Source organism: Petaurus breviceps, unplaced genomic scaffold (genome assembly GCF_028583685.1).
Source record: "Petaurus breviceps papuanus isolate PSGF00001 unplaced genomic scaffold, PetGlider_PUasm1.0 551, whole genome shotgun sequence".
Taxonomy (NCBI): Eukaryota; Metazoa; Chordata; class Mammalia; order Diprotodontia; family Petauridae; genus Petaurus; species Petaurus breviceps.
The window spans coordinates 30,117,288-30,126,408 of record NW_027186372.1 but is presented as its reverse complement, the minus strand read 5'-3'; the positions used below and the strand labels follow the sequence as shown (position 1 = coordinate 30,126,408).

The following is a 9,121-nucleotide window of genomic DNA, read 5'->3' as shown; positions in this document are numbered from 1 at the left end:
AAGTAATAACAGTTTCAATGCACACAAATAATCAGAATGTGAAGTTAAGCCCCAAATAAAATGATGCTTTCCAAACTATTTTCAACTTATTTCCTGTGTCCCCTTATAACCTCTAATCTACGTCCTTAAGTTTTGTTATTTGGGTTTTGTATTGTCTATATTGTAATCATATTCAAATATATCTTGCTAACTTTGTTTTTCCTCACTTCCCATCAGTCTATATTTTTTAAAAAATAGTTCATGTAAGTAATTTTTATGGCAAGAAAGTATTTAGTTAACTTCAGTTTTTCACAATTTAGCAAATCATTTGTTCTTTAGGCTTTGGACATACTGTTTTACAATTAGAAATGATCCAACTGGGCATATCTTATGCAGATAAGCACTTGTGGGATTTCTGAGTGAGAAGATAGGTTCAGTTTCATAATTGACTGTTTTCCAAAAAGCTTTCACATTTCTACATTCCCGCTGACAACAGAGTCCTTATCTCCCCATGACCCTGGCAACATTATACCTTATTAAGAAGCAACGTGTTACAGAAGATAGATGGTCTTAGAGTTAGGAAGACCAGTATTCACATCCAATGTCTGTGACCCTGGCAAATCACCTAATCCCTAGTAGTGCCGTAGGCATTTCTCAGAGACTTAAAAAAAAAATCTTTGACCATTTCTCCACTAGTGTTAGAGACAGGGAGCAGGAAGTAGATAGGGCAATAAATGGGGGATCAGGAGACAAGTTCAGACCCCAGCTGTCCACTTCTTAGTAATCCTAGTGTATAACTTTATGTTATTGTTCAGTAAATGTTACTGCCACACACACACACACCTTCAAACTAGTGTCATAGTAACAACTCACACTAATATATGGATATATTAATTTTTTTTCAGTTAACAAATATTTATTTACCACTTCCCCTTCCCCCATGGGGGGTGGGGAGGGGACAGAGCTCATAACAAATGTGCATAGTCAAGAAAAACAAATTCCTATGTTTGCCATGTCCATTACATTAATTCTTGAAAGTTTACATGGCACTTACCGTACAACTTTGCTGTAAGATTGATAAGGCAAGTATTAGCTGTATTTTGTAAAGACAAGGAAACAATTCGTGCCAAATGACTTTGCAGAGATCACATAGCAAGGAAGAAGCAGAGTTTTAAACTTCAGACCTCTGGTTCCAAATCTCATTAGTTCTCTCTTTTATATTTCTTCACTCATCTATAAGACATAATGTAGTCTCGCAAGAAGAGCATTGTACCAGGACCTAGGAGACCCAAATTCATGTCCTGCCTTAACTGTTAGCCTGCCGAATGAACTTTGGCAAGTTACAACCTGGTTGGGCCTCAGTTTCCTAATTGTAAAATGAAGGATTTGTTCCAGTTGACATCTAAACTCCCTCCAGCTCAAAGGAGCTGTAAATAATATCATTCCATTCCCTCTTATACTGAGAATTTGAAAAGTTTTTGGCCTTTCAGGGAATGAATGGAAGATATTAACAGCATTCTAATAATACTTTCAAAATCAGCTACATTGTAGGTGATGACCAGACCTCATGTTTGAACATTGAAAGATGTAAGCACATGGGAGAATGTGTACTTACCTACATCAGGGTAACAAAAGTCTTCATTTGTTTGCAAGTGTCAGTTTTGGGGACAGTGGGAAGCATGGTCGATAGAGTTCAGGACTTGGAGTCAGGAAAGCCTGAATTCAAATCCAAACTATGTGACTCTCAGCAAGCCAGTTAACCTCTGCCTCGTATGTCGCAGAGTTATTGTGAGATTAAGTGAGTTGTTCATACATGCTTAGCACAGTTCCTGGCACATAGTAGTTACTTAAATGCTTTCTCTGCCTCTATGCCTGTCTCTGTCTCTCTTTGTCTCTATGTCTTTCTCTCACTCTCATCTTCTCACATCTTCTCTTCTCCAAGCCAGACATCCTCCACTTACTTTCATAAATAGTTGAATGACTAGTTTCAAGTCTGCACACTGTCCCGATCAGTGCTCCTGCATTGAACCAACCTTATCTGAGTGCGTCAACACTACCTCAAGTCTGAATCCCTAAGCTTAAGTTAATGCAGTTGAAGATCACATTGACAGTGTAGCAGGATGGGCAGTGAGCTGGCCTTGACATATTTCTAGGGTAGATACGCAAAATATAATAAACTCTCTTCCTCAAGGGCAAAACCAAAATATTTGGAATATTATTAGGATATACTATTAGGATACCAGGAAGTTAGATTTAGCAGGTTACTCCTCACCAATCCAGGGAGCACTGATGTCTCAAGCATTCTGTCAGGCCTCCCCACCAACAAGTTCCCTTAGGCAAGTTCCTCCCTCTGCTCTCAGCTCTGTCTCTCCTCAATTTCAGTTATTCTCTTGGGCAAGCGTCTCTCACAGTGGGCTCCATGTGACTGAGGCAATATCACTGCTGTGAGCTGGGCCAGAGCTCAGAGCAAGTCACATAGGTCCATTAATGGGCGGGGGAGATCTTCCTATTCATTAACATTACAGTCCTTTCCCCACACATGGCCATAGGCAAGTCCCTTAAACTCTCAGTTCCCCCAGGCAGCTAAGATTTTAAGTTACTAACAGGTTAGAGATCTGCATCCTTGAAGGAGTTCCTTACACCAATGAAATCACAGGTACGGCCAAAATTTTTTTAGTTGCCACATCATACTGTTCCATTGAGTTTGTAATCAGTCTTTTGTTTCTTTTTACATGAATCGGTTCATCAGCTTCAGTAGCCTAAGGGAAAAGAAGATAATGAGATCTGCTATGCACATTGCAACATACCTATGTCTATTTGTGTGGCTCTATCACATCAAAAATAAAATAGGACCAGGGAGGGGGAGTGGGCAGAGCAGAGATCCATTCTTTTTTTTTTTTTAAAGCAATCGTGGTTAAGTAACTTGCTCAAGGTTACACAGCCAGTTATTTCTGGGTGGGTGCTAAGTGTCTGAGCCCAGATTCGATCCCCAGATCATCCCGACACTAGGGCCGGTGCTCTTACTCGCTGAGCCACCTGGCCACCCCCAGAGATCCATTCTTACCAGCTACTTTCCTACAGTTCAGAGACCACCTAGAACGAAGCCTGCTGGAGCCACAAGGTGATGGGGATGGGGGTGGGATACAGGAACAGAGGAGGGCATTTTCTCAGTGGAACTTGCACAACTCCTACAGGTGCTCAGGTTCCTCCCCCAGATTGACAAAGTGGTTAAAAAAAAAAGGAAAGGTTTAGAACTAATTTGTAAGCCACTGGAAGGACAACTGTTGTGGGGAGGGAATGGCTTAGAGAGTATGGGGAGATTATCATGATAGTGAAGGGGTAATATAGTTGTTTGATAAGCCCTACTGTGTGTGTGGTGGGGGGGAGGGAGGTGTTCAACTCATTTTCCTGCCCTCTGCCCTACAATTCCTGTCCTACCCCTTGAGGTAATGATAGCCCACTGACCTATAAAGTGGAAACTATGAATATGAGTTTAGGACCATAAAACATACAAGTGTTGACTATTATATATTTACAGAATTATCAAGTTGGACAAAACTTTTTTTTTAAGTGCACACACAAAGTCCTCTACTGTTCAATTGTGATATAGACTATATACCAGTCGAGTGCAAACTCTAGCAGTTTCTTTCACAGAAAAAGCTATTTTTTTTTTTTGTAAAAGCTTTGAGCTTGGTCCTGGAAATCACTTTCTGAAAACTAGGAGACTTGATACCAGTGATCTGGCTGGTAGGTAATGAATTCTTTAGCTGGGACAGCCCAAAAGTGTGCTTTGACCTCAACAACTCCCTCTGCTTCTGTAGTGATTGTAGCAGAAAAAAGAGGCAGAGGGTGCTTAAAAAAAAAAAAAGCCTTGCATTAGACCATTTATAAATATTGACTTAACTGTTGGGACTCTACATGGAAGCTTTTTGTTCCAGTGAGTAGAAATCCTCCTGGGGATTCAATCTTATCAATTTAGACATTCTTACCATAAATAAAATCAGAAGATGAAAAAGCTGTAGCTCAGACTCCTAAGTTATTCTGGGAGAAGCAAATAAAGGAATTAGCAAGGTTGGTTTATTATGCAGCCCAAAGAAATGAGAAATGTCATTTCATAAGACACTGTCATATGATGCAGTAATCTGAATGAACATTTGTTTCAAAAACATGAAAATCATCGTTTCTTAGATTTAGAAATGAAGAAGCAATAGAGATTCTCTAGTCAATGTATAGCTGGCATTTATACAGTGATTTAAGACACATTGTTCCCATTTTCTGAATGAGGGAAAAGAGTTTTGAGTCAAAAAGTTGTGACTTGCCTAGGGCCACACAGCTAGTAAATGTCAGATTTGAACCCAGGTGTACTTGACTCCAAATCTAATTTTCAATACATTTCTCCTGGCAACCTCAACCTTACTGTAAAATAATTGTAACTTAAACACCACCACCTTTTGCAGAGGATAAAGAGGCCACAAAAGTCGTTCAAAACTCAGTCAGACCCTCCAAAAGAAATCAACCTGTACTTTAATATTTGTTGCTATCAATTCAAGAGTCATGTCATAGGGGAGAATAAGAGAATCAGCATTGATATAGCACCGACTTTGTGTCATATACGAGGCTAAGCAATTTAGAAATACCTCATTTGGGACAACACTGAGGTAGGTGCTATTATCTGCATTTTATAGATGAGGCAAGCAAGTGAAGTGACTTCTGCAGGGTCACACAGCTCATACGTTCCTGGATTTGAACTCAGGTCCTCCTGAATCCAGACCCAGTACTTTATCCACTGTACCACCTCTACTTTTATGGTGGAAAAATATATATAGAAAATAGGGCTCAGGATTCATGAAAGTAGCCGAAGTTTTGAAGGCCAGTGGTGTCAAATAGAAATGGGGTCAGTAAACCATACCTGAAGGATCCCCACAGGCTGCAGAGTGACTTAGTATTTTTACTTATTTTATCAAATATTTACCAATTACATTTTTATCCGCTTCTGGCAATGTTGGAAGGTATCAAGGGCAACATTCAACCCATGAATATTTAAGAATAGAGAACAGGGTAAATCTGGACTGATTAATTATAGAGTCAAGATTGGAAAAGTCATAAAATAAAGCCAGCGCAGAGGTGATGACTGGAAGTGTACTGAGGATAAGAGAGCCTAGAGGTCATGATAAGAATAACACCCCCACACACCAAAAAAAAAAAAAATGGGTTTAGGAAGAGTGAGAAATTTCAAAATTCTTGATCTTGGAAATAGAACAGTTTTGGATGATGGGAAGATTAAGAGTGTGACTAAAACAGAATGAAGGGAAAGGCCATAGGATCTGAGGAAATTAAGGAATTAGGAGGCCAGGGTATTTGAGGAAATATCAACATGTATCTCAAAATCTCCAGGTATGGGGACAGAGGTTGGGGTAGAGAGGAAAACCAAGTAAGGTACTGAATTCTTTTCAAAAGGAAGGTGAACGATCTGGGTGCCAGTACTTACCATCCGTGATGTATCTGACTAGTGTCAACTTCAAAGGAGAGGAGACTATAAAGTGATGGTGGCAGATGGAGGATCTGGAAGTGGCAATGGGGAGCAAAGAATATTCTGATACCCACCTCTGGCATGGGAAAAGAGGGTGGGGGGAAGGATGAATAAGTAAAGGGGCAACCAGTACTAAAAATGATGGCCAGGAAGGTACCAGACCTTCAACAGTGTCAGAAAATGTAAGGGCCCCTAGAGGTAGAGATCTGTCTAAAATGAAGCGCACAATGGATGGGTAAGGCAGGACTAAATTGTGACATTGTTATCATATCACTGACTTTTCAGAGCAAAGATCAAAATCAGTGACAAAATGAATAAAATTGAGTCGATATGCCAAATAATTAAAACAACTCAAATCAACCTATTTAAATGAACTATTAACAGAAAAATGGGAAGTGAATCAAGAACATGATACAGACTGTCATTTCCTAAAGAAGTTTAGCCAATTGAAATCAGTCACTATAATGAAGACACCAAAAGAGCCTTGGCAGGTGAAAGATGAAATGACTGAGGAAACAAAAGTTTGAGCTTCAAAGCATACAGATTCCTTAAGTAATGCATGCAAATTGCCCAACAAATCAGGACCAGAAGCCTTCTTGAGCTTTAACACTGGACCCCAAATACAAAAAGTGAAAGGTTTTTATAGATTAAAAACAATCAAATAAGACCAATTAATTAAAGGGAAACAGTACGATATTAGGTAATCTGATTTCTAATTAGAGGAAAGATTAGGGACTTTCCAAATTGGAAGGGGGAGAGCAGGCAGGTGCAATTCTCTGAAATCAGAAAAAGAGGTGTCCCACTCCCCCAAGAATCTGTATTCAATCAAAAGAACATGGAAATAATAACTAACCAGTATAGGGTCAGTTTTTAGATAAGATTTATGGATTGCTTGAGATACATAATTGTGAGGAATCCCCTTGCATCAATCTTTGGACTGACCAAATTTCTGGTCAGTGTAAATTAGGTCCTTACTGAAGGGTCTCTAAGCAGCAGGTAGACATGGTTCGGCTTCCCATTCAAACAGTGCATAAAGCTTTCTCCCAATTCCCACAATTAAATAAAGTTTTCTTATTGGACATAAATTGACCTAGACCCATAATTGAATAGAAAGGGAATTGAGCTAGCTCCAGAATTGAGTCACTAGATGGAGTAAACTTGGTTCGCTCAGTTCCTACAATTAACCACTTTTCCTAATCTCTTTAGTTCTCTCAGAGCCTAGAAATTGCCTTTGTAAAAACTTGTTTTGTCAAAATCTGTAAAAGGCTACAGAGGTAGAAGGAGACAAGCACCTACTATTTGTCTAGGCACTTTAGAAATCTCATTTTGATCTTTGCAACTATGGGGCATTTTAGAGATCTCATTTTGATCTTCACAACTATGGCAGTACTATTATTATCTCCATTTTACAAGTAAGGAAATTGAGGCAAACAGAAGCATAGAAGTAAAGTAACTTGACCAAGGTCACACAGTAGAAAGTATCTGAAGCCACATTTGAACTCAAGTATTCTTTATTCTAGTCCTGGAGCTCTAACCACTGAGCAACAACCAAAGTGCCGTAAATTATTTACATTTGTTGTGGTTTTTAGTCATTTAATGTATTGTTCTTCCAGTGCAGCTCTGTTCACTTCCTAACCCCTGGTACAAAACTAACCATGTTTCTCTGATATATTTATCATTCCTTGTGTTGCAATAAGAATCCCTTACATGCATATACTACCATTTGTCCAGGTATTTCTCAAATGTTGAGACCCATAATTTTAACACCAGTATTATTGCAATGATGCTTTCAAGTGTGTTGACAGGCATGGAATATCATAGTCTCTGAAGAATTAGTCGGCAACGAGTAGGCTGAAGTATGTTGCCAACAAAGAATTGGGTGGGAGGACCAGCCTAAAAGACATTATCAAGGAAACATATTAACAAAAAAAGGAAGTAAGCCAATCTTAAAATAAGAGCAAGAGATAATTAATGGATGACTCATTGCTTCATTGATAACCCACACAATGGAAGGAAATCCAGAAGAAACATGTTGGGTGCACCCCCTATGGAGGATTTATAGGATCTGACAAAAGTCTCTTGGGACAAGAGGTTGTAGATAATTTTTGATTTGTACTGTTAGAGAAAATCCATACTGATGACATCACAGATCCTGATGAAACAAAATATAGAAGTATAAAGCTAAAAAAGGATTGTGCTAAACCTTCATAATGTAGCAGCTTCCCATCATGCTCTTGAGTTTTAATGTTTTCACTGGGACTCAATTGATTAGAAATATATATGTAAATATACATATGTCTTATCCATCTGCTTGGAGGATCCAAACTGTTACACGTGGCTTAGTCATCTTAACAGTTGGCAGCCCTTTGTTTTGTCTTCATTTTGGCTTTGTATCAACAAATGGAAGGATTAAAGTGTCCTAGACGCTGGTGAATCAGATTTTTTTATTAAAAGATCCTCCCTCTGGGAAATACTTGGTCCCTAGCAGAAGTGATTTGGGAGAATTTTTATACCCTCAAAAGCAGAAGGGACCTTAGATCAACAGAATATCTGGGCCTGAAGTGACTTTAAAATAGAGGATGTAAGAACCAAATGGGACCTTAGATCATAGAGGACCTTAGAAATTTGATTCTACAGTTCCTTCATTTTCCAGATCAAGACACTGACATGCAAAGAAGAGATAAGCCTTTCCTCAAGAGAGGGTCTTCCTGTGAAGTAAGCAGTTACATTTTATGCCAAATTTAGACATTGCTAGTGATCAATCAAACCTATTCTGATGTGGCTTATGTTTGGATCTTTATACTATCCCACTTTGAAAAGTCCTAAACTGGGTTCTCTGCACTATTCCAGCCAAGTTCATTGCCTTTCCCCCATGTACATCCATGGATATCCACCACATTGTGATGTTGGCAAGATTAGTTTAGGGAAAATAATAATAATAGCTGATATTTATATAATGATTTAAGATTAATAAAGCACTTTATGCAGAGGCAGCTAGGTGGCTCAGTGGATAGAGCACTGGGCCTGGAATCAGGGAGACCTGAGTTCAAATCTAGCGTCAGACACTTAATGGCTCTATGACCATGGGCAAGTCACTGAACTTTTGTTTGCCTCAATCCACTGGAGAAGAAAGTGGCAAACCATTCCCCATCTTTGCCAAGAAAATCCTATGGACAGCACTGGTGTACTATAGTCCATGGAGTCAGGAAGAGCTGAACACTACTAAACAACACTAAAGCACTTCATGTACATTATCTCACTTAAGTCCCCAGAAGAAACTTAAGTTGTGAGTACCATAGGCAGGGGTGTGCTGCAGTCATCTATCTCAAGAACATCCATTGTTAAATTCTCAATGTGAGCATTTACATGTCGTATATCTCTACAAACGATGGCCTGATGTACTGTTTTGTTGATTGTCTGGACTTAATAAAAGTGATAGAGAAAATGTTAAAAAGAAATGCACATGTATCTCAATAGTGTATCATGTGTTTTCAGAGAGCTAGCTGTTAAACATCTGTAATGGAAAGGGAATTTGAAGATCTTCCCTGCCCCTTAATAAGTCTAAGTGGATTAGAGGACCTTGCCTGATTTGAAAATATGCTCTGCCCCCTA

General features: G+C 39.0%; 1 protein-coding gene across 3 annotated transcripts in view; it reads right to left on the bottom strand.

The window, feature by feature from the left end:
* Window positions 1-8,381, bottom strand: part of FAM114A2 (family with sequence similarity 114 member A2) — a 64,559-nt gene extending 56,178 nt beyond the window's left edge. For all 3 annotated transcript variants that reach the window (XM_069102549.1, XM_069102551.1, XM_069102550.1), the window contains exon 1: window positions 8,378-8,381. The gene's annotated coding sequence lies outside the window, so the exon portion shown is untranslated. The remainder of the gene's footprint in view (window positions 1-8,377) is intronic.
* Between the last annotated feature and the right edge of the window lie 740 nt (window positions 8,382-9,121).